The sequence below is a fragment of the Mesocricetus auratus genome, unplaced genomic scaffold, assembly GCF_017639785.1.
Source record: "Mesocricetus auratus isolate SY011 unplaced genomic scaffold, BCM_Maur_2.0 Super-Scaffold_100006, whole genome shotgun sequence".
NCBI classification, from domain to species: Eukaryota; Metazoa; Chordata; class Mammalia; order Rodentia; family Cricetidae; genus Mesocricetus; species Mesocricetus auratus.
This window is the reverse complement of record NW_024429190.1, coordinates 29,018,088-29,042,066: the sequence shown is the minus strand read 5'-3', so window position 1 is coordinate 29,042,066 and position 23,979 is coordinate 29,018,088. Positions and strand designations below refer to the sequence as shown.

The 23,979-nt window shown below is 36.5% G+C and overlaps 1 protein-coding gene across 2 annotated transcripts in view; it reads left to right on the top strand.

Moving 5' to 3' along the window:
- Kcnip4 (potassium voltage-gated channel interacting protein 4) overlaps nucleotides 1-23,979 on the top strand; it is a 1,120,502-nt gene that overhangs the window by 183,305 nt on the left and 913,218 nt on the right. The gene's annotated exons all lie outside the window — the stretch shown is intronic.

The window sequence follows — 23,979 nt, the reverse complement described above, 5'->3', positions numbered from 1 at the left end:
AAAATAAACAAATAGGTAGAAACAGCTACATCATTTTCCCGAGCTTCATCAACTGAGCAACTGATGAGCACCAAATAAATACACTTTGGCATCTATTCTGAAATTAAGGACCACAGCTCCTGATTGGCACTAGATCCTAGACTGGAATGAGAAAGTTCCCAAGTTCAATATTCAACATCATTAAAAAATGGATCTGTTCCCAAATAGTGAATACGCTAAGAAAGAGCAGTTAATGAACAAATAGTGAAGGACCTGTAAGTAACTAAGGGTTAGAGTATAGGAGGGTATTAGGTAGAGGAATAATGGCAAGAAATAGTGCATGTGTACGGAGAGAGGACAACCTTCAGGTGTGGCTCCCTGTCTTCCTTCCTTGCTTGTGAAAGAGCCCCTGCACTGCTCTGTGCCCCAGGCTGGCTGCCTTGTAAGCATCTAGTGAGTGGCCCATTCTACCTCATTCCTGTTTCAGGGCACACTGGGATTATACCCACCTATGTTACTGCCTTTGGCTTTTCTAAGGATTTGGGGCAGCTGAACACATATTGTCAGACTTGTGAGAGTGCTTGAGTGTGTCCCTGGACACTTTCCTAGAGCCGCCTGCCCCAGAGCATCAAGGTGGCAGTAAAACTTATTCCCAGAGGCTTTAGGTTGCAGTATTGATTTTTGTAGTTTTGCAAAATTCCCAATGCTTCTGCAATCACGTTCCTTGAAAGAAAATACAGAAAATAGCTCAGATTAGATCTCAGACCAGAAGACACAGTCAGGTCCCCCCACCCTGGAACCCAAGTGAAGTATTCATGGAGGGAAATGAATGAGAGATGACTTTGAGGGTCTAACTACCATACCTGTTTCAACTCACATATTCAATTCTGATTTGATGTTTACTTATTGGAACTCTTGTAGGACTATTCCTGAAAGACCAAATGGAAGTTATTTTTATTAGTTCATTCATTACTCAGATGTCATTTATTGGTGAATCTCTAAGGCCAGACCTCTGATCTGCAGGATCTGAAACAGGATGAATACTGAATTCAAAATCTCACTCCAGGCAGGGAAATTGAGGTTTGCAATGTTTGTAGGTGGCCATTGGAGTGAGGCATTTCCTGTTCTATTTGCTAATATCACATTGAGGTGATGGCCCCTAAAACAGCTTGAAGAAGCAAGCACTTAATGCTCCCAGATTCTGACCAAGTTGAATGATTTATAAGACAAGCTCTTAAGGGAATTTGCTCCAATTTACTTAGTGGAATATTTTTGCTCTGAATCCCTAATTTTTTAGAATTTTTGCTAGTGTGAAAATCCCTTAAAGGTGAAGTTTGAAAAGCCTTCCCACACACTGTGATGCCCAGCTTGATTGTGGACCTCAGAACAAATATAGCATGCTAGGAATTTAACCACATTTCTAGTTCTGTTTTGCTAAGTCACATACACTGCTGAAAAACAGATACACAGCAATGAGCTGCTAAATGCCTCTAGAAAGGCAAAAATGCTTAGAAAGAGAAGGAATCTTCTAATTGCAACAGCACATTTTATGGCCAATAAAGTATTCAATATGCTGTGTAGCAGGGGTATTTCAAGTGAGAGTCAAATAAAAATAACTATGTATGTAATATAGCTCAGTGAAAAGTTTCTTTGCTCAGCAAGCAGTTAAAAAAACTTAACTTGTTCTAGCTTGGCATTTTTGATGAATTACTCACATCAAAAGAATGTGTGGATTAAGTATAGTTAAACAAAGTAACCTAAACAAATCCCTGGAATGAAACCAGTCAAGAAAGTTTCTGCTTCTTTCTAACGCTTTTGGGATTACTTAAAGAGGTTTCTAGTCTACTATGCTGGCATGAACTGACCATGGCTGTATTTTTCTTGCCAGGAAGGAAGAGAACTTCTCTGATTCTTTCCATGATTCCTCCCTCAATACTTTTCATGCACCTATCCCTTCCCATTTCTGAAGCATGTTCATGAACCATATTGTGGTGCTTGTACTACTCAGTATTGCTTCCTTCACAAAACTGAAAAACAAAACAAAAGAAAACAAACAAAAACAAAATAATTACAGACAAAGTTTCTGGAAAATTAAGAGGATCAGGCTCCTAGCATCCCAGCAAGTTAGCAGCAGTCAGACATCTCTAACTTGACCTGGCTTTTGAAAATGGTTTAGTAGTTCTGTTGGGACACTAGAAAGTAGTATTTCCTACTCGCTTTTTCCCCATATTTTTACTGAATTTCCTTCATTCAGAGTTAACTTCTTGCAAGATATAATTAATGACTAGTCTATCAAATATCTTGTTGATGCTCATTTTCTCTATTCTGTGAGTGTGTGTCTGTACATATGTGTTTGTATGTTTATAAGTATGTGCAGGTACATGCATAGATGGAGCCCAGAGGTCAACACTGGGTATCTTTCTCTAACATTTTCCACTTTTCTTTTGAGACATTCTCTCATCAAACTTGGAGCTCACCAATCAGCTAGCCTGAATTACCAGGAAGCTCCCTGGAGGAGAGGGGAGGTTCCATCACTCTAGTCCCTCTGTGCTTGGCATATAGACACACACCTAACTTTCACAAGTGAGCTGGATTTCTGAACTCAGGTTCTTATAGCTGCACCAAGCCAGCCATCTTTCTAAACTTTCTCCTTAATAATCTTAATCTGCATTTTCCCAGTTGTTTTTTTTAATCCATATGTTCAGCAGCCCCAACTGTGATTCCATATGAATTTAAATATATCTAGGCATTTCTTTTACATTTATAAAACTTGGACAAACTACCTGGCAGGCACAGTGTCTTTTTTCTTTTTTAGGGATAAGAAAATCAATATACTTATTTTCCCTGATGCTTTTTCTTATGGATTAAAAAACACAAGCAAGACAATGTGAACAGTATTTCTTGCACCTTTTACTGATATTCAACAATTATCAGCAATTTGTCAATCTTACCTATTAACGGTAGGGAGCATATATAATAAAGCTGCAAGACATAGTGCTAATTTCCCCACTTAGTCTTAATTACCCACTTCCAATTGGTAAGAGTAGGCATATACATAAAACTCATGACAACATCACTTTATCACTATCCATCATACTTAGATACAAGTCAGTACTCAAACTATATATCTATTTTCACATTTTATCTGTCTGCTATGTTTTCTGAATCTCACTCAACATATAACACTTATTCCCTACTTTTCTTTGGGTTACTGGATTGCTTAAGAATCAGCTGTTTGCTCTATGTTATTTTGTAAGTCCTGAATTGCGGCTTACCACTTGTTCCCTCCAGGTATCTATTTCTAGAAATCTTGTGCCTATTGCTTCCATAGAGGGTCCATTCAAGGAACTTGCCTTTATTGTGGCTAAGCCTGGGCAATCGAGCAGGCATGGTTGTGATCCAAGGAAATGATTCTTCTGTGTTTCCCACACATGCTAAAAGTACTCTCTTGGATTTATTTCTGGGAAAAATCATTTCCTCCAAAGGAGCAGGTTTAAGTCACATGGAGATCTTCACTCTTGTTTACACGTATGTTTATATTCACCCACTTAACAATGGACCTTTTATATTTGCATTTGCACTTGGGGATGGGGCTAAATTTGTCTTAGCCATACCTAGCATCAACAGTCTGGAATCTTGGTCCTTGGCTATACAGTCTACCATTTTACTTCAAAATCCCCTTTGAACAACTAGAAAACACAGATAAATAAGGTAGTAGGTTACTAGTCTTCTAAGGGTAGTCCAATTCTCAGAGAAGTATCAGCCAAACTAATTCTTGTGCTGTATAGGTTTCTAGGAGGGATGAGAACAATGTATATAAAGCATGCAGGTTAAATAATATTTGGTCCTGAATCTGAGTAAATGGTAGTTTTTGTTTTCATTCAAAATGTTGCAATATTTCACCGATTTAAGAATCAAATCATCAGTGAGCTCAAACACGGAATTATGAATGTCTAACTGGCATTACTGCTGAGGGGAAGGGGAGGGCAACTTGGGAAAATGAAAGTAATGACTTTACCTTCCATCACAATAATGAAATTTATGGGTTTGGAAATCATCAATAACACTTATCTTCACACTGCTATTTACTTCTGTTTCTTTGCTTTTTGTTCCTCATTTGGTTGTTTCATGCAACTCTGGAGGCTATGTGAGTCACCAAAATTCCATGGAAATACCCTTGAAATGACTTCTGAGTTCCACTTGCCTACTGCATCAATACATTGGGTATTCTGTGGCAAGTCAATAAAATCTCTGTAAATAAAATTGATGTCATAGGTTTCTTGCTTGTGAGGTACTTCACATTACACAAGATAAATTAATAAATACTAGTGGTATTATTTTATTCTTAGCCCATTGCTTTATACAATAGTTTCATGTACAACATTCAGTAAAGCAAAACTTAAATGATTTGTTGTATGCTATAAAGTAGAAAGTATGATTTAATACTATTGAATCCTTTAAAAAACATTTTCAAACTCATAGTGCTGGTTTCATACTTAGAAAGCCCCGTTAGCTTGAAAGATACAATCCACATCTCCAACTGCGACCAACAGTCTAAAATTTTTAGGATAATTCATTAAATTATAAGAGGTGAAATCAAAGGGGACAAGAAGAAAGAGCAGGGCATTCAGAAGCAGGGTTACAGCTTAGATCATGGGTGGGTGTACTCTTAGCACACACGTCCTATTTCCTACCATATGCTGTAATAACAAGAGGGCCAGAGAGCTTAGTTGGTCATAGAAGGTGAAGATATGGATACAGAAGTCAGTAGTAAATGGTGAAAATAATTTAGGTGAATATAACAATGATACATCTGAGATTGAGAAAGTCAAATATTGATTGAAGATGGAGAGAAAGGCATGCTTTTCTCTACTACAATGATGTGTGTATTCTGCAGGTGCTGTTGAATAGACAGAGGCAGTGAGGTCAGGCTATAAGGAATTATTGTTTGCCATATTGATCTTCCATGTCCAAGTTAAAGAAGTTTAGGGATCATAGACAGCCACTGGGTTAGTTATTCACAGCAAAAAAGACCTGAGGATCCAGTCCTGAAAGAATACCCCTCTAGGAAATGAGGTTGGGAGAAGTGTTTATGATCCTTTTGTTTTGTTCAGAACACTGGGCATGGGTTCTCATTTATTGCTACTGGAAATGAGGACAGAGGAACGAGCCTCATTTTCTGTTCATGTTAATGCTTCTATTTAATTTTGAAAACATGCTCAGATAATATCAATTCTGAGAAATGTATTTGAATTGATTTGTCTCCTTAATACTTTTATTTCATGAAGAGATTTACAATGAAGAATCATAAATGTAATCTTTGCAATGGTTTACCTAGCAATTACTTTAAAAACTGAGTAATCTATTTTAGTAATTAGTCTCTAATGCTTTAAAAGCAGTTTTGTATAAAGGTCATCACTTTAATTTTTGAAAAGTTGTTCATTTTCCTTCTTATACTATAGCAGGGATTATGGATTTTTGCACATGTTTTATTTTACTTTTATTTTCCTAGTGTTACTGTGTGTGTTTATAGTAATTTCCTTCAATTATTTTTTGTTTTTCTTTTTCCTTTTTCCTTTTGTACTGGAAATCTTAGGAAGTTACCTTTAGAGAATTGCTATTTTAGAAGTGTGTTTTATTTACTTTTTCTGTGGTTTAGTATTGACCTACAAAATATAACTATGGCCAATGTTTGAGTATGCACTCTCCAAAGGAGGCTAGTTTGTCTTCATTAAGAGTACTCATTTACCTTCACTTGTAATCACTCAGTTAATATAATAGCAGTTTTCTATAATTAACATTTCCTTTTGAAACTTATATTGTCAAGACAGAATAATTACAATGTTCAGTTTTATTGATGTTAATATTTATATAGACAATGTAATCTTAAAGATAAAACAGTTACTATACTCTGAGATCACATACATGTCTTAAAATTTTCTACTGGAATCTAATTTTAAGTGATGGACATGTTGTCCTGTACCATGAAATAAGCATTTTACCTTTTTACTTGTTTTTCATATCGGGTGTGTTTATAATCTATTTGGAATCAGTGTCTTCTTCATTCAGTCTTGCTCTTCTATCCACCAAAATGTCAAAGACATAAGGCAACACTTGATAATTCTTCATTGGTAGTGTTCATCTCAGTAAACATCATTAGGCTAGATATGGTGGCTTAGTTGGAAAATCTCAGACTAATGACCTGAGATTGATCCCAGGAAGCTACTCTATTGAGTGTCTAGCACACAGTTTCTTCCCAAGGTCAGCCATCTTCTTTTGTGACAACTTATTTAGGACATTATAGAATAATTCAGAATGACTCCCTATGTCATCTCGTAATCTTTCTCTTTAATTTTGTCATCAGTCAATCTATTTTTCAACAATAATTCATTGAGCACTTTTTTATTGGAAAAAGTTTTAGTTTAAGATAAAGGTAAAACTCAAGTCATTTTTTTATGTCTATATGATTACAACACTGAATCTTCCTACTTGATATTTATGTGAGAAGACAGCAGACATGCAATGTTTATATAGGCGACTTTCCCTAATGATATTTTACTCATTATTTCATTTAAATTTCAAGATACACATTAAAATTTACATTGTTACTATTTTCTGTGTGAGAAAAGTGAAAACTTAGTGAGAGTAAATAATTTCTCAATGACACATAAGTGATAGCATTCAAACATTCCATTTTGGTGTATCTGCTTTATAAATGTCAGATTTTCATCATTCAACATGTATGCTCTCAGTATTGTTGAGCCTCTTGGATGTAGGGTCTATCTCTAATAACTTATCTCTGAATGTTCTAGATATACTAGTTGCCAACATAGGTCATACAATAATTCGTTTTGGAAACAGAGAAGGCCATAGTAGAAAAATAGGGTGAAATAGAGTAAATGGGACAGATGGAGTGAGGAAAAATGCATAAGATAGTTGGAGGCAGAGAAGTAGGTAAGAAGTAAGATGGGAGAAAGGGAAAGACAGAGAAGACTTATGAGAATACTTCTTCATTCTAGGTTTATAAAAACACTTCTGCCTCTCTTTCCTGCAGTTCCTCTGAAAGGGAAGACAGGACTTTTCCTGTCTCTCTCTTCCCTTCTTCCTCTCTATCTCTGTTTCTCTCCATATTTCTCTTTTCTTCCTCCTCTACCTTCCGTTTCCCCCATTAAACATCCTGTTTAAAAATATCTTCTGTAGAAAATAAGGAATTAATATATTCATTTATGTATATACATAAGTAGTATCATAGTACATGGACATATTTGCATGCATATATCTTTAAGATGTAAATATGAGTGTATGTTTAGAGGCAATCTTCAGAATCCTTGTGGAATTGCTTCCAGATCCTCACAGACATCAGATCAGTGAATACTAAGCCTCTTACATGAGATATTATAACATTTTCATATAACCTTTATGCTGTCCCCTTAAATACTGACTACTTATAATTCTTAAATTGTGAATACTGTGTGAATAGTACTCTACTTTATGCATACAGAATGATGGTGAAGAAAATACCTGTATATGTGTAGTACACAGAGTTTTCTTCCAAATTGTTTCTATCCAAAGTTGATTGAATCAGAGAATGTAGAGGCCTGGCAATATAGGTTTAAAAGTATACACATAAGATTGTATGTGTGCATATATAAATACTTGCCTAGGGTTCATCATCTCTTTGCGATGTCATTTATATATCTGAAACATTTTTGAGCTAAGTCCATATGCAGGGATTAAAACCAATTGTACTAATGACTGACTATGAAAGTAAATTAAATCAGAAAATCCTGCTTCTTTGCAGATAGCATATTTGGTTTTGTTATGAATCAGCCACTGGATGCTTTTGTTTAAACATCTTTGTTTATTCAATTCTTCCTCCTTTTGCACAATTTTAATGAGAGAAGCAGAAAATTGGCTGTGACATAAAGGATCTACTTCAAAAGAGTTATGGGAGGCAACCAGGAAAATATTTTGAACAGAACTGTAGCTTTTAGCAACTGTAATTTTCTCTCCATATTATAATGGCATGAGAAGCTTAGGTATTTCCTCTGCACATGTAATTTATTAACTTTGTGAAAATAAAGTTTAGGACACTGAAATATAGTTGGAATAGTTCTAAAATGTCATTTACCATTGCTAGGCAAGAACCTCACATAAATAAATATATTAAATATTTTTTAAAAATAGTTGAATAACTTCTTAAATTACCTTGAGAAAAATGGCAAAGTAGTATATGAACTCAAAAATCTTTTGAAGATGTTTATTCAAGTTAAACACTGAACATAGCTTTTAGCTTGTTATAAAATATGAATATTTAAAATATATTTTAAAGAGAATGAATTTTTGAGGAGTCAGTGAAGTCACCCTGCAAACCCAAGAGGGAAATTGCCTACAGAAGATCCTGTCCACCCTGACCTGAAAAGTAGCTCTGCTAGCATCACTTGTCAATTTTCTTTGCCAAGTTTCTCTGCCTTCTTAGTGTACTAATTAAGACACCCACAGAAATGCATCATTGACCTGTACAGACACTCATCTGACTGTCTTGAGTGTGATCTTAATTGAAGTGTAAAATACAAGTTGGTGGGAAAATTAATCCTCTTACGATGAACACAATATATACCTTAGGGTAAAATGGCACATTTGTTTTTGATAAACAATTATCCCCATTGCACCTTTCTATAACAAAGATGAAGAGTTTAGGATCTGCATCAACAGATATAGGAAGATTTCACTACAACTCTAACAAAAGCTGCATCAAAGTATTTTCAGCTTTTAATAATCAGATTCAATAATCAAAACATAGCATCACTTTTAGGTTCTTTAAATTCCTCTACTTTTCCTTTATTCTTGAGTGGAAGGCTGTCATCAATGCACAGCATAGGCGATATGTACAACTGATGTTGAACAGAAAGAAGTAGGCTGGACAGGAAAGAGATAAGATTGAGGGATTGATCTTGAAAAAAGATCATGAAGTTATGTTGGATTTAACTAGCCAGAGTATTTGACAGAGTTAGAGAAATGAAAACTGAAGGCAATCTCATGAAAATTTATACTAATTTGACTAGAGATAATGGGAAAACAGGATGCATGTGAAAATAAAACACATTTTTAGTCTTTCTGATGCATTAACATACAAACACAGTGATGATTACATATTTTTGAGAAGGCCTAAATCAATTTTGTTTGACTAAATCATTAAAGAATGACCTTAGTGTCTACATTTAACATGTAGTTAAATGCAGAATCTTACTCAAGATGTTTCTCCAGTTGCCTTGAGTGAATAAGCAGGTAACCACCTCCTGGATTTCTTTTTTTTTCATATATAATCAGTTGCTTCCCAATAAATACTTCTCATTGCAACTTTGAAAATATTAATATTTTTATTTAAGAATTGAAACCTGTTATTAACTTAGTTTAGTGGAGTAATTTTGCTCCATTTCATTCCTCATAATTTATATTTAATAAAGAAATTGATTCGTGCTACTTAATTTTAGCCCTAGATAGGGAACTTTAAGCTGTCAGTCAACTGTTACTAAGTCTAAAAGCAAAATAAACCCTCATTCCACATAAAGAAGTATTGAGAAATTGAGACATGTGAATGTCTTGTTTGCTTTGCCTCTCTGTAACTGTGAGACCTTTATTCAATCATGTTATATTTTTGGATCTCATTGTTCAAACAACATCAGTCTAATTGAATCTTGTGCAATTTTTATTTTTATTTCTCTGATGTTTAGTGAGTTTCAACAATTTTTATGCTTATCAGCCATTTGTACTTCATCACTTGAGAAGTATCTTCTCATTTCATTAGGCCATTTGATTTTTTGTTTGTTCCATATTTTAATTTTTTATTTTTTTAGACTTTTATATAGTCTAGATACTAATCTCCTGTCAGATGTATAGTTATAGAATTTCTCCCTCCCATTCTACCAACTGTCTCTTTAGTCTGGGAATATTCTTGTCTTATGTTTAAGCATTTTTGCTTCATGAGATCCTACATGTCAATTCTTGGCATAATTTTCTTGAGGTGCTGAAGCCCTATCCAGAAAGTACATGCTTACACCACTATTTTATGTATTTTCATTCTTTTTTCTCTCTCAATATTAGAGTTCCAGGACTTAAATTAAAATCTTGGACAATTTGGTGTTAATTTCAATATAGAGTGAAAGACAGACATCTAGTTTTATTATTCTACTTGTGAACACTCTGTTTTGTCAGCACCATTTGTTGAAAATGCTCTCTTTTCCCCAATGCACATTTCTGACATCTTTTTAAAAATCAGATGGCAATAGCTGTGTGGGTTTATTTCTGTGACTTTTATTCTGGTGCATTAATCTATATGTCTGTGTCACCTCATTCTGAATGGAAGTCGAGAAGAAAATAAATGCAGTTAAAGATCACCAAAGGATTCCAGTAAGGTGCTGATGGGAGAGTGAACTAGTCAAATTTCTATCAGAAAAAGTATGGAGATTCCTCAAAAAATAAAAATAATTTACTATGTGACAGATCTATACCACTTCTTAGTACTTATCCAAAAGATTTTAACTCAACATATCACAGAGACACTTATATATCTATGTCTGTTGCAGAACTATCTGTAATTGCTATGTTATGGAACCAATCCAGATGCCTAGCAACAGAGAATAGGTAAAGCAGGCCATATATATATATAATCATATATATATATATGATTTCAGCAAAAACAAATTATGAGCTTAGGTCATTTCAAGAAAATGTCAGTACATGATAATCACTTTAATCAGCTTCAGAAGGATAAATACTTCTTCTTTCTATACACCTATAGAAGCATAGGATCATATGTGAACTTATTTTGTGAATGGGCAAGTGAAACTGGAAAACAAATCAGACTAATAGGAGGAAGGAATAGGGGAGAAGAGGGAAGATGGTGGTGTACAGAGGAAGCTTGCTCAATATATATTTTATTCTTGCATGACATTGGCCTTTTGTAAAACTTCATGGCTAATAAAAACTTCAATGCCATCTTTGGCTATATAGAGGGACTGAAGCTCGCCTGGGTTACATTAGATCCTGTCTAAAAGAGTCAATTAAAATAAACAACCATCATCAACTAAAAAAATGAAAGGAAAGATAAAAGATAATCTGAATTGGGGTTGTACAAGAGTTCATCCAGGATGCAGAATGTCCTAGATATAATAATATAGAGAGTAACAATTTGACAAAAGCTCAGACTCAGGAACCAGAAGACTTTTGTTATAGCACCTCTTCAAGGTGGTGGGCTTATAAAGGCAAATGTGTTTTATATGTGACCAGGGCTAAGCAACCTGCAAGAGCACTTATACTTGTCTTCCCAGATAATTTAACCACCCTCAGTCTATCTCTGGTTATGCGACTAACTTCTGATGTCTCACCATGCACACTCATAGTTACTTGGCACTTCTCAAGCACCTGCACTTTCTTAGGTATGTATTTCCATCACTATGATATCTCTCATTGTTCTCTGCTAGGGCAGGGAGACATTAGGAAAATGGTATAGCTTGCATTAGTGATTTTGGTGTGAACTTTTCTTTCTATTATGTTTTTAGTGGAAGGCTACTTCAAAACTATTTTCCATGAAGGCAAATAAAATAGAAATGAGAGGAAAGGGGACTATGTGTCCATAAGGCCTCTGAAAATAAACTGTAAGACACTAAAATCCTTTGGCTCTGTTTTTCGGGTCTGGTATGACAGGAGTGAGATCTTTTGATTTATGCATATTAGGAAAATGTTGCTCATATAATATGTCACTCAAGATTGGTAAATGATAATGCCTGGGGGCAAGAAGACCTTAGGTTTTATTTTTGACTCACTGTGGATCATCCAACAACTTTAGGCCTGGTTTCTATCAATCAAGTGAGAAGATTGGAGCAACTTATCAGAATGTGCTTTTACAGCCCTGACTGGCGGCTAAGATATAATCTTAATTAAAGTTAGAATCAAGAAAACCAAAGAGAAAATTCTGCTCTGCTTCACCCTGTTTAGCAAATCAAAGATTAGTTACTCACATATGTAGAGTGCTAGCTTTAATTAGCACTGTATGCTAAGCTCTGGGGATGCAAGCACCGATTCCAAGAAAGCTCAGGTTCTTCAGACAAATCTACACAGATGTGAGGGAGTCATGGAATCATTGTTATCTTTTAAATGTGAGTAAAGTGCCATTGAATATATATTGAGAAGGGGAAAAATAATGGGTTTTTGCTTGAGGGTTCACTAAGGAAGTGACAGAATAATTGGAACTTTATATATTAGTTTGAGTCTGTCAAACGAAGGGACTGGGGGTTGTTGTAGCTCAATCAATGTTAAAGTACATGCCTAGTGTGTGTGAAGCCCATGGTTTAGTCCTCAATCATGTAAGAAGAAAAAACAAGTGGGCTGAACGGTATGATAACACAAGGTCTAAGACTTCAATGTTCCAATAAACTAAACTTGGAAACTCATTAAGTGATTGTGCCTGTAACAAATATTAGAACTAGATCAACAATGGCTTCTTGGGACTGAAGAGATGTCTCAGAAGATAAGAGCACTCATTAGTCTTGGAAAGTAACCAAGGTTAGTTTCTAGCACCTACAGGAAACAGGGTGCATCCTGTAACTCCAACTCCAATGATCCCTATTTTCTTCTAACATCTGTGAGCACTTTTATTCTTCTCCACATATACACATAATTAAAAGATATTTACAAACAGACTTGTAGGACAGGCATGATTGTTTTTGCTTATGTCCCAAACACTTGGGAAATATCCATAGCAGGAGGGCCAAGAGTTCAAGGTTAGCTTTGGCTACATGCCAAGTATGAGGCCACCATAATATGATATTACATGGGATCTTGTCTTAGAAAACAAAAAAAGGGACAGGCATTAGGAATATGTCTTTCTAAGTTTCTTAGATTTGTACTCTATATGATATGTATAGTGGGATATAAAAATATTTTGGAAGAAGAGAATTTGACAGGCCTATATGAGACATTATGTGGGATGTGAATTAAACTGGATTGGGTCATACTGTGGTGATGAATGGCTCCCAAACATCATTGTCTTACAGCAGATTTATTCTTTTCTCAGTTATATAATACATCCAAAAGTAGACTTAAGAGATAAGTCTACCTCCCTTTCCTGAGGGCTCTGGCTGCTACATTCAGTCTTCATAAAAGGGTTAAGTAAACATAGCAATGCCTTCAAGTCTCTTTAACCTGCAAGAAACACATTTCATCTCACTTCCCCCTCTATTGGCAAAACCTAGTGAGTGTTCTTAAATGGAGCTGGACACTACAACCCTATAGTGTCTCAAAGTGAAATGTAGGTTAGCAGCTTTTAGAACTGTGATGACAGATTTTGATGAAACAGGATGAGGGAATCCAGAACAATTGCAGAGTTTTACTTATGCAGGCTAATCCAATATTTGACAACTATTTCCCATTCTTACCTTCTCCTCTTCCCAGCATCTTTCCTTTAGTTGCAAGGGGCTTAGGTCAGATGTCCTCAGTGATAAGGCAGTACAAGTTTAGTTACAAGTTCTCTGCAGAATCTCACCTCCCTGACCTATGTTGATATTCTTGTAGCATTCCCTGGTGTAATAAATAACCTCTCTAAGGCAAACACTAAGAGACTTGGTAATAGACCTCACACATAGCAACACAGTACGACATCCCCACCACATAGACAGAACAGAAGTAAACAATGCCGAGAGTAGAGATAATAGTGTAACATAGTAAAATAATTAGTATGAGATGAGTTAATATATTGTAAATTTTTTAAAATCTTGTGTGTGTAGTTGTAACTGCATCTCATTTAATTTGTAATAATGGCTATTTTCAGTGACTGGCTTATACAACCCAGTAAAATTCACCAGTTAGAATCCTACTCCAGCAGACTACTGGGGTTTTCATTCTCACTATATCCTCACTGCATGCCCTGCTTGTCCCTATCATGGCATGGCTCTACCAAACTTTAATTACTCCTTTACTCACCTGTCTTTTCTCTTAGACAGGGCACTGTGTCATGACTGAATTTTCCAGTTTGCTTAGCATGGTATTTGCAGCCTAGAATAAATACAGCAGGTATCATTTGAGGTAGAAAAAAAAACATATGGTTTTCATAAAATAAACAAATTTGTGGTTTCTTTATTTATTCATATTTATTTCTAGGGAACAAATCATTCCTTTTTATAAAGAGATACTCATGAGAGTGGTGCCTCTGTGACTCTCACCTTGCACACACATGCTTAGCTGTTAAAAACAGAATGTCTTCAGGCTGGCTTTGTGCCATTGGATGAAAGCCAGTGGAATGCATCTCAATATGCATTCAAGACATGGGGTGTAGCTTTTGAAAATTGCCTTGTACTTTTGTGAATTTGTTATTGTATGAATAACCTAAGTAAAACCACTTAAGTTTTTATTTTTTTTTAATCTACCAACTGAGGTAAGTTACTCCAAGCAGCTACTGTGTTTTGTTTTATTTGTGTTCCTTTCATTTGGCGCAGTATTGTATTGGGTATATCATAACCATGTGAGATATTCAAAAGCTTGAATGCTTTGCTTCTAACATGGTACCAATATAAAGTATCTTAAGTTGCTTTTTGAAGCTTCCCATAGATTGTCTCTATTTTCATTTTAATGAGTGAGCTGGATCCATATGTCAGCAATGCTTTGCATCCTGCTTTGAAATCAGTATGTGGAAATTTCATTGTCCTGTGTGATATTTTTACATTTATTAAAACCCAAGATCCTGAAACTGACTTACAATTGTCTTTACAAAGTACACGACAGACCATTTGGAGGGCAATGGTGTATTCTTCCCCAGAATAAGAGCATATTGTGTAATACATTGCAGACTCTTGATGGAACTGGATGATTAGGGTAGTATCTAAAATGTTTACATGCCAGCTTTCTTTGGCAAACCAATGTAATTTGACAAATGAGGCTCCTCATTGACAATTACATTTCCTTAACAACATTTTGGTGAATGTACATAAAAGGTAATAATAGCATCAACCAGCACCCTGTCCTGCAGTATGTCACAGCGCCAGATTCTGATAGTGTCTGACACTTATTACTTAAGTCATATATTTCTAAATGCAGAGGCCTCTCTGAGGTCTTTTCCCAAATGCTACTGTCTCAAGCTGTAGAGAGCCAAAGATTTGATTGTATTCACCATTTTCTATGGGTATCATACACAATTATAGGACACCCCAATCGGGAATATTTTAATGGGAAATTTGAAATACAATCTTTTTCCTTCCTCTCCAGATACTGATGCACCCTAGTGGGATTTTCCTGTGACCCCACTAAGTGTGAATCTCTATGCCTACAGCAACTGTGTATGATTACTTCTGAGTCAGAAACCACAGCCTTATCTAAGAGAAATTTTCTGTAAAAATGATGATTTGTAAGAGGAGAATGAAAAAAACTGGGACTGGTTTATAAAATAGTGAGGTTATGAAGCATAACTCATAGTGAATAGGAACACCAAACATTGGCCTCAAACATAGTCCAGGAGCTCCTTCTTTGTTTTCCCAGAACTGAGGTACATACTTCTCCAATTCCAGTAGGAACAGTTGCTCAAATTTGGCTGTTTTCTCTTGAAATGTAATTTTTATCTCATTATACTGTTCAGGGAGTTTTAATTACTTCAAATATAATGGAGCATCAACAGGTAACCAGCAGCTTGGGGTAGAAGTAGACATGATTCTTTTTCACTTTTATTGCTCTCACTTATTTGAACACAATCACACTGGTCTCTGAGCTGCTGGTGTCTCAATTCCCTTCTTCGTACTCTTGAGCAGTGAACTAACCATGGCAGTAATTCCCCGAGTCAAGACCGGAAGTCAATGCTGAACATCCCTTAGCGATCTGTCCACAGAAGCAATACTCAGCTGTAGATTTTCTCTGAGCACTGGGTGGAGATGAAGCTCTGGGTCAAAATGTTTCCTACCCTGAGTGTGGGAAGGTTGACTATTTCAATAGTATGACTGGGTGAAATAAAACTGCACAGTATTAAAATATCCAGAAAGACATAGCAACTGACAGATAATAGTTTCTTTCTGGTTTCTTTAAATTGAATGCATTAATTAAGGATAGAAGAAAAGATAATACATTATTTCATACCATTTTTATTATAGGTTCTGAATATATTGTTATGATAACTTAAACTACTTTTATAAACATCCTTTATCCTGAACTTTGACATTATCAAGGTCTTAGAACATAATCTAAATTACAAATGAGACTGAATTAAAGCAGAATCATTACGTTTTCATGTACAAATTTTCCAAAAATTCTTAGTTGTATCATTCTTATTAGATATACTTTGAAAATGGTATAAAAGATTGCATTACCAACTTATGGTAAAACTAAGCACTAAGCTAAGATTATATACAGTTGCATAATAACTTTGAGTGTGAAATTTTTTGAATAACTAAAATGTATATAAGAATTAAATCTTAATCATCATGGGTTCTTTTATTGAGCTTTAGTCTTTTTCCTACTTCTAAAATATTCCTGATATTGCTTGCAGATGTTCATATCCATCCAGCTAAACTGTAAGGGAAACAGAAAACTTGTCTATTGTATAAGGCACTATCTCCTTGTATGTAACCACATGACTCAATGATGAGCTTTGTTCTTGCTACCAGAGGGTTGTGTAAAATGCTGCTAATTAGATGACTTGTTACATCTAATTATGATCTTTGCTTTGATTCTAAAGCAACATTTCATTTTAAGCTTTTAAGACTTTGGGTATCAGGGTAAGTACTTACTGCCTTTATCACCCAAGAGCCTTGATTTGGGAATGATGAAGAATGGAGCATGACTGTGGAATTTGTGAAACAGTACTTTTTCCATAGACTATAGTAACTTCTCAGCCCATGTAAAGTACAGTGTGGTTAGTAGTAGGATGCTTCTCATATGCACATTTTACTGTTAATTCTTTCAACTCTTTTTCTTTACCACTTCTTTCTTCACCAGTATAAAAATAACCTTTCAATTTGTGATAACCTTAAGACAAATCTGCTAAGTCATTTTTTATTTTTTATTTAAATTAGAAACAAGCTTGCTTCACATGTAGATCCCAGCTATCTCTCCTTCCCCTCCTCCCCTACTCCTCCTAGCACCCTGACCAATACTCAGTCCATTCCCCAGGGAGGGTGAGGCTCTCCATGGGGGATCTCCAGAGACTGTCATTTCATTCAGGGCAAGGCCTTGGCCCTCCCCCAAGTGTCCAGGCTGAGAGAGCATCCCGCATTGTGAGATGGGCACGCAAAGTCCATTTGTGTGCCAGGTATAAATACTGATCTACTACCCAAATCCCCCTAGGTTGCCTAGGCCTCCTCATTGACACCCACATTCAGGGAGTCTGGATCAATCCCATTCTGGCCTCTCAACCATCAGTCTGGGGTCCAAAATCCCTCCCTTGTTCAGGTCAGCTGTTTCTCTGGGTTTGACCAGTCCAGTCTTGACCCCTTCGCTCATCACTCCTCCCTCTCTGTCACTGGATTCCAGGAGTTCAGTTCAGTGTTTAGCTGTGGGTGTCTGCCTCTGCTTCCATCGGTCACTGGATGGAGGTTCCAGGATGGCATATAAGGTAGTGTCAAACTCATTTTCAGGGAGGGGCATTTAATGTAGTTTCTTCACTATTGCTTAGTTTGCCAGTTGGTGTCATACTTGAAGATCTCTGGAAATCTCACTAGTGCCAGTATGGATATGCCCCATCTCTCCCTCTCTCTTTCTCTCTCTAAATCAGTTCACATTCTTTGTATGTATCAAAAAACTAAATATAACACAAAGATAAATTATGTTGTTTAGCAATGGGACAGGATACTGTCATTTTGAGCATTCAATTGCCTGTCATCTTGTGGCTTGTCAAGCTGTACGTAAGTTCCAATTGTATGAGAGTTAACAAATGCCCATTTTAGAGCAAAAGACTCATATATAATTTTAGTTGAGTAGAAGTCTAAACAAAATTGTGACTCTTACAGGTTCTTTGATTGTGGGCTCATGACATGGTTTTTGTTTACTTTTTAAGTTTTCCATCATGAAGTAATCTATGTGTAGGATCAGAATAAACTAAAAACTCAAATCCTTCTGCACAAATAACATACTGATGACCATCTCATCGTGGTCATCACTGTGTGACTTGGTGTTCTACTTGAATTGACCTAGTAAGCTACTCAATAATTAGAGCTCATTCACTCCTGAGCACACACAGAGTGATCTTATAAACAGTGTGGCCACAATGTGATCTTATAAACAGACTTGGAGATAAATATGACATGTATTGTTTCCCTCAGGTATCTCACAGTTCAAAGGACAACATTATAGTTTTGTAAACTGCAATACCATGTAGCAAATATTAATGACTAAATAATAAGAAACAGGGTACCAGTGTTCAAGATATGGGACTTGGTTTTCAATTCTGTGGCTGATCTTTTTTTAAATATTAATATTATTTAAATTAGAAACAGTCTTATTTTACATATCAACCCCAGTTCCCTCTCCCATCCATCCTCCCATTCCCCCACTCCAACCCCCATCACATCCCCCATCCACTCCCCAGGGAGGATGAGGCTTTCCATGAGGGATCATCAAAGTCTGTCAAGTCATTTGGGGCAGGGCCTAGGCTGTACCCCCTTTTTCTAGGCTAAGAGAGTATCCCTTCATGGGGAATGGACAGCTGGGAAACCAACATGGGACCAAACCAGGCCCCCTGAAGGGGGATGTCAGCTAGGAGGCCTGGGAAGTCTATAGGGAGTCTAGTGATGGAACCAGTATTTATCCCTAGTGCACAAATGGACTTCTGTGGCTGATCTTGATTCAGGTACTGATTGGATTTGCTTGTTCCTACATAGTATCATGTCCACAAAAGGAAAGTGAATGTTTTTGACAAGTACTTCTAGGAAGGAATCACAGAACCAGGCTTACCTGTAGGCCCTTTCAGGAAGATTCAAAGACATATAAATTAGCTATAAGATACTGGAAGCAGATAGCCAAACATGGGGTACACAGCTTTTAATCCCAACCTAGTGTACATGGTGAATGAGTTCTAGGACATTTAGGGCTACAACGAAAGACTCTGTTGCAAAAATCAAAACACAAACAAACAACAATACAAAATGCTGACATCAGGCAGTGAAGACAACATCCATTGAGAGAGAGGCATTAAGAAATAATATTTGTCTCAGGAAGTTTTCTAAAATACAGTATTAATGAGCATTGCATCTCATTTGTGGCTTATTTAACATTACTTATAAAGTACATTTAAAGTAAGACTTACTTTTAGAATGTGTTATATAATATATAAATGTGCTTTTGTTTTATAAAAGATTAATGATTCTTTAATAAAAGATTATAATGAAATAAAGGAACTGTTAGTGTGAAATATATATTTAATAATAAACAAAGTTTTCAATTTAAATAGTTTCTTAATTATATTCAGATTGCATGTATTCTGCTTTGCTGATTTTTCTTGGCAGCCAGAAAATACCCTTGTAGTATATACTTTCTAAAACAAAATTTTTCTAAAATTCCCTCATTCTATAGCTGAATTAATGCTTATTTTAATCCATTTGCTCACTAATATAAATTAATTATAACATTGTGTTTTTTAATGATTGCTTAGACTTCAACAATGTCTTTTGAGATAATATCTCTCTGTGTAGTGTAGTTCTGTCTGTCATGGAACTTGCTCTGTAGACCAGGTTGGCCTTGAACTCATAGAGATCCACTTACCTCTGCCTCCTGAATACTGGTATTAAAGGCATATGCTAACACTGCCTGACCCCAAACACATTTTAAAATGTTGATTTAATATTAAATGACACATCAGTAGAATTCCTGCCACAGGAGTCTTATATTTGTCTATAAGACTTTTGTGAGGAATACTTTTTCCGTTAAATTAGAAACAAGCTTGTTTTACATGTCAATATCAGTTTCTTCTCCCTCCCCTCCTCCCCTGCCCCCACCAACTTCCTATTCCATCCCCTTTCTGCTTCCCAGGAAGGGTCAGGCCTTCCATGAAGGATCTTCAAAGTCTGTCCTGTCTTTTGAAGCAGAGCCTAGGCCCTCCCCCTTGTGTCTAGTTTGAGAGAATATCACTCTATATGGAATGGGCTCCCGAAGTCCATTTGTATACTGGTGATAAATACTGATCCACTGTCAGAGGCCCCATAGATTGCCCAGGACTCCTAAAAGACACCCATGTTCATGGGGTCTGGGTCAGTTCTAAACTGGTTTCTCAGCTGTCAGTCTGGGGTCCATTAACTCCCCTTTGTTCAGGTCAGCTCTTTCTGTGGGTTTCTGAGGCCTGGTCTTAACACCTTTGCTCATCACTCCTTCCTCTCCACAACCGGATTCCAGGAGTTCAACTCTGTGATTAAGTGTGGATCTCTGGTTCTGCTTCCATAAGCTACTAGACGAAGGCTCTAGGATGGCATATAAGGTAGTCATCAATCTCATTATCAGGGAAAGGCATTTAAGGTGGCTTCTCCATTATTGCTTAAATTGTTAGTTGGGGTCATCCTCGTAGATTTCTGGACATTTCTCTAGTGCCAGATTTCTCTCTAAATCTAAAACAGCACCCTCTATTGTGGTATCTCTTTTCTTGCTCTCCTATATTCTTCCTCAACTTAATCTTCCTGCTTCCTCATGTCCTCCACCCCTTCTTCTTCTCCCCTCCTCCTTCTCCTAACTCCCTCTCCCCTCCCCCATGCTCCCAATTTTTCTCAGATCTTGTTCCTTTCCCCTTCTCCTATGTACCATGTATGTTTCTCTTAGGGTACTTACTACTTGTTTTCTAGCTTCTCTGGCAGTGTGGATTTTAGGCTGGTAATTCTTTGATCTATGTCTAAAATTCACAAATGAGTCAGTATATATGCCATGTTTGTCTTTTTGTGATTGTTTTACCTCAGTCAGGATGGTGTCTCCTAGTTCCATCCATTTGCCTGCAAATTTTTTTTGTTGTTGTTTACCACTGAATAGTACACATTTGTGTAAATGTACCATATTTTCTTTATCCATTTTTCAATTGAGGGCATCTAGGTTGCTTCCAGGTTCTGGCTATTACAAATAATGCTGCTATGAACACAGTTAAGAAAATGTCCTTGTTGTATGAATGCGCATCTTTTGGGTACATACCTAAGAGTAGAATTGCTGGATCTTGTGGTATACTGATTCCCACTTTCCTGAGGAACCGCCATACTGACTTCCAAAGTGGCTGTATGAGTTTGCACTCCCACCAGCAGTAGAGGAGTATTCCTGGGGAATATTAATATGCCTCCAACAAGTTACATTTTATTGATTAGTCCTCTGCCAGCATATGTTTTATATCAGTACTCATTCTGAGCAGTCACTTGTGTATTTCCAATGAAAACAATAAATGCTTTCTCTCTCTCACCCTGCCTTGTCTGTATGATATCATACTGCACTACACACTAGAGTAAAATACAATAGAGCAAAGGGCAGGAAGGGCATGGCACAAAGATTTCATTTTTAAGGGGCTGGACTCAGAAAGCATTGATAACTGGAAAGTTGACTCTGGAGATAATACCCGAGGAAGGTAGACAAAACTACTGGCAATATTCTTAAGTAGGCGACCTTTATAGGAGGACTCAAGGGTATAGTCCTAGAGACAGAGCACACTAGATTTTCTACAGGAATATTCCATCTGTGGTAACTATGTGCAACAGGTCCCAGCAAAAAAAAAAAGATGAATTCAGAGGATAACCAGAGAAATAAACAATGTATCCTGGGACAGGAGTAAGAAGAATCTGTTGATAGTGAAACATACAATTTGCTGATGGATTAGGTGCAGAATAATGAAGACAATGTCTTGTTTTAAACTGAGCAGTTGGAAGAACAATGTTGTCCTTACAGAGGAAGAGAAGATGTGGTGAGGCTGGGAAGAAATGGGGACCTGGATTTGGCTTTAGTTATATTTGAGGTGCTCATTACACACCTAACTGACTGTGTCCAGACATTCATCTAGAATGGAGATTAGCACTCAGGAATTGTCTGAGTTTACAAAGTAAGATTATCTGGAATCTGAGCATACGTTGGAAGCTCCTTGAGGCCAGGGAGAAACATGTTCATATTCAGGAAGGCACTGGTTTCTGTTGTTACCCTTTAGCATGTAAACTTCTTCAAGAAAGATGGATAAAGGTGCTGAGATTTCAAATATAGAAGACTACACAGTGAATGCATTTCAGTATTTGAGAATATTGACCAGCACAAAATGTATTTGAAAAGTATCATTATCTGTGATATCTTTTTTCTTGTGTGGCCAAATATAAGCTTTCATTTCATAGATACTTTGAGAATATAGTTGGGAAGAATTCAATTTTATTTTTTCAATAATAATAGAGTGTATCTTCTTGCAACTTTAGGAAAAGACCTGAATTTATTACCCAATATGGTTGGCACATATCATGGTTGATTGGCTGATAGAAGAAATCCGTGCTGTTTACCAGTTCATATCAGGCATTGTGACAGCCCCTGTAAAAATCGTGCTATGTTACTGGCTTATGTTAGGCACTGAGACAGCCTTCATATTCATACTGGTATTCAGTTTAATGCCTTAGTAAGCAAATATTTGAGGTGAGAAACACAATTAAATAACCAATGTTAGTGTTGCATGGTGTGTGATTTATCTATGAATGGATAAGGATTTTAGAGTGTGTAAAGTATAGTCTTTTCCTTGCCAGTCACCTTGGGCCCTGCCGCAGTTGCAGTTCCCAAATAACACACAGGACACGGTATTAATTATGAAGCTGTTGGCCGTTTGCTTGTTTCTTACTGGCTAGTTCTAATTTAAATATTTAACCCATAATTGTTAATCTAAACATTTCTCTTACCAGAGAAAAGGGCCCGGGCCTCTTACTCCTCTGGTGGGCTACATTGTGTCTCTTAGTCTCTATTTCCCAGAATCCTCCTCAAATCCTAGTCCTACCTATTTTGCTTCCCAATTGGCCAACAGTGCTTTATTCAAACCAATCAGACACATTTTTACAGAATGATATCTCCCAACGAGAGTGTTCATATCAAGTGCCCAAAATCTAATTTTAAGTCCTTAACAAACATGTCCCAGAAGCAGTAGTTTATATTGACAGTAGATTTAATATTTCTTATAAGAATTTGAACATGTTCCTTGCTTCTGAGTTCTTGGTCTCCAGATGATCCCCCTAACTGGGCTCCAGGCTCTGCCCTAGTGTAGCAATTGTATCATTTCCTCTCCTCTGCTCATTCAGATCCAGCTTTATGCCCAGACACCTCCACATGTAGTGTTTCATAAGCTGCAGTTTGTAGCTGCTGAAATGTGATCTATTGGTAAGCAAAAGACATTATTCTCTGAGAGAATTTAAAGTTAGCTACAATGAGAAGTTTCTTTGCTTCTCCATAAAATAGTCATTTCACTGGTTCACCCACTTAGTGGTTCACCAATGAGAACTCTAAAAGAAGAGTAAACATCTCCAGGCTGATAGTAACCCTGACACCCTGCTGCTTTGGAGCCAAACATCAAAATTAATGAATTTATGAAGCATACCATTGTTTCCATAGATTTCCTACTATGTAGCTTGCAGGTCTTATGCAAATGAAATTGGTGGAGATTTCCATATGCATTCTTTTAACCTACATAACTTTTATTTGTTTATTTGTTGATTAAAAAAAAACGCATCCTGCAATAGCAGTACTAGATAGCCACGGAAATATTCCTTTCATTATTTTGTTTAAAAAAATAATTTGTTTTTCTTTAAAGTAGCATTTCCCTCTAATACAAGAGGTCCTTTACTAATATGTTAACTAGGAAACCAAATTCCTATGATGTATTATTTGCCTGCCTCTTGCCAGACTGTGATAGTAACTGAAAATCAAAGGCAGTTGCCATAAAGATAGTCCTGGTTGGGATGTACAGATTGCAGTTGACTAGATTAAAAGGGAAACATCCCCAGGAAGGTTGTTTTGGTGTCCTTCACCTTCACTTACAGAGAAGATGAGATAGGG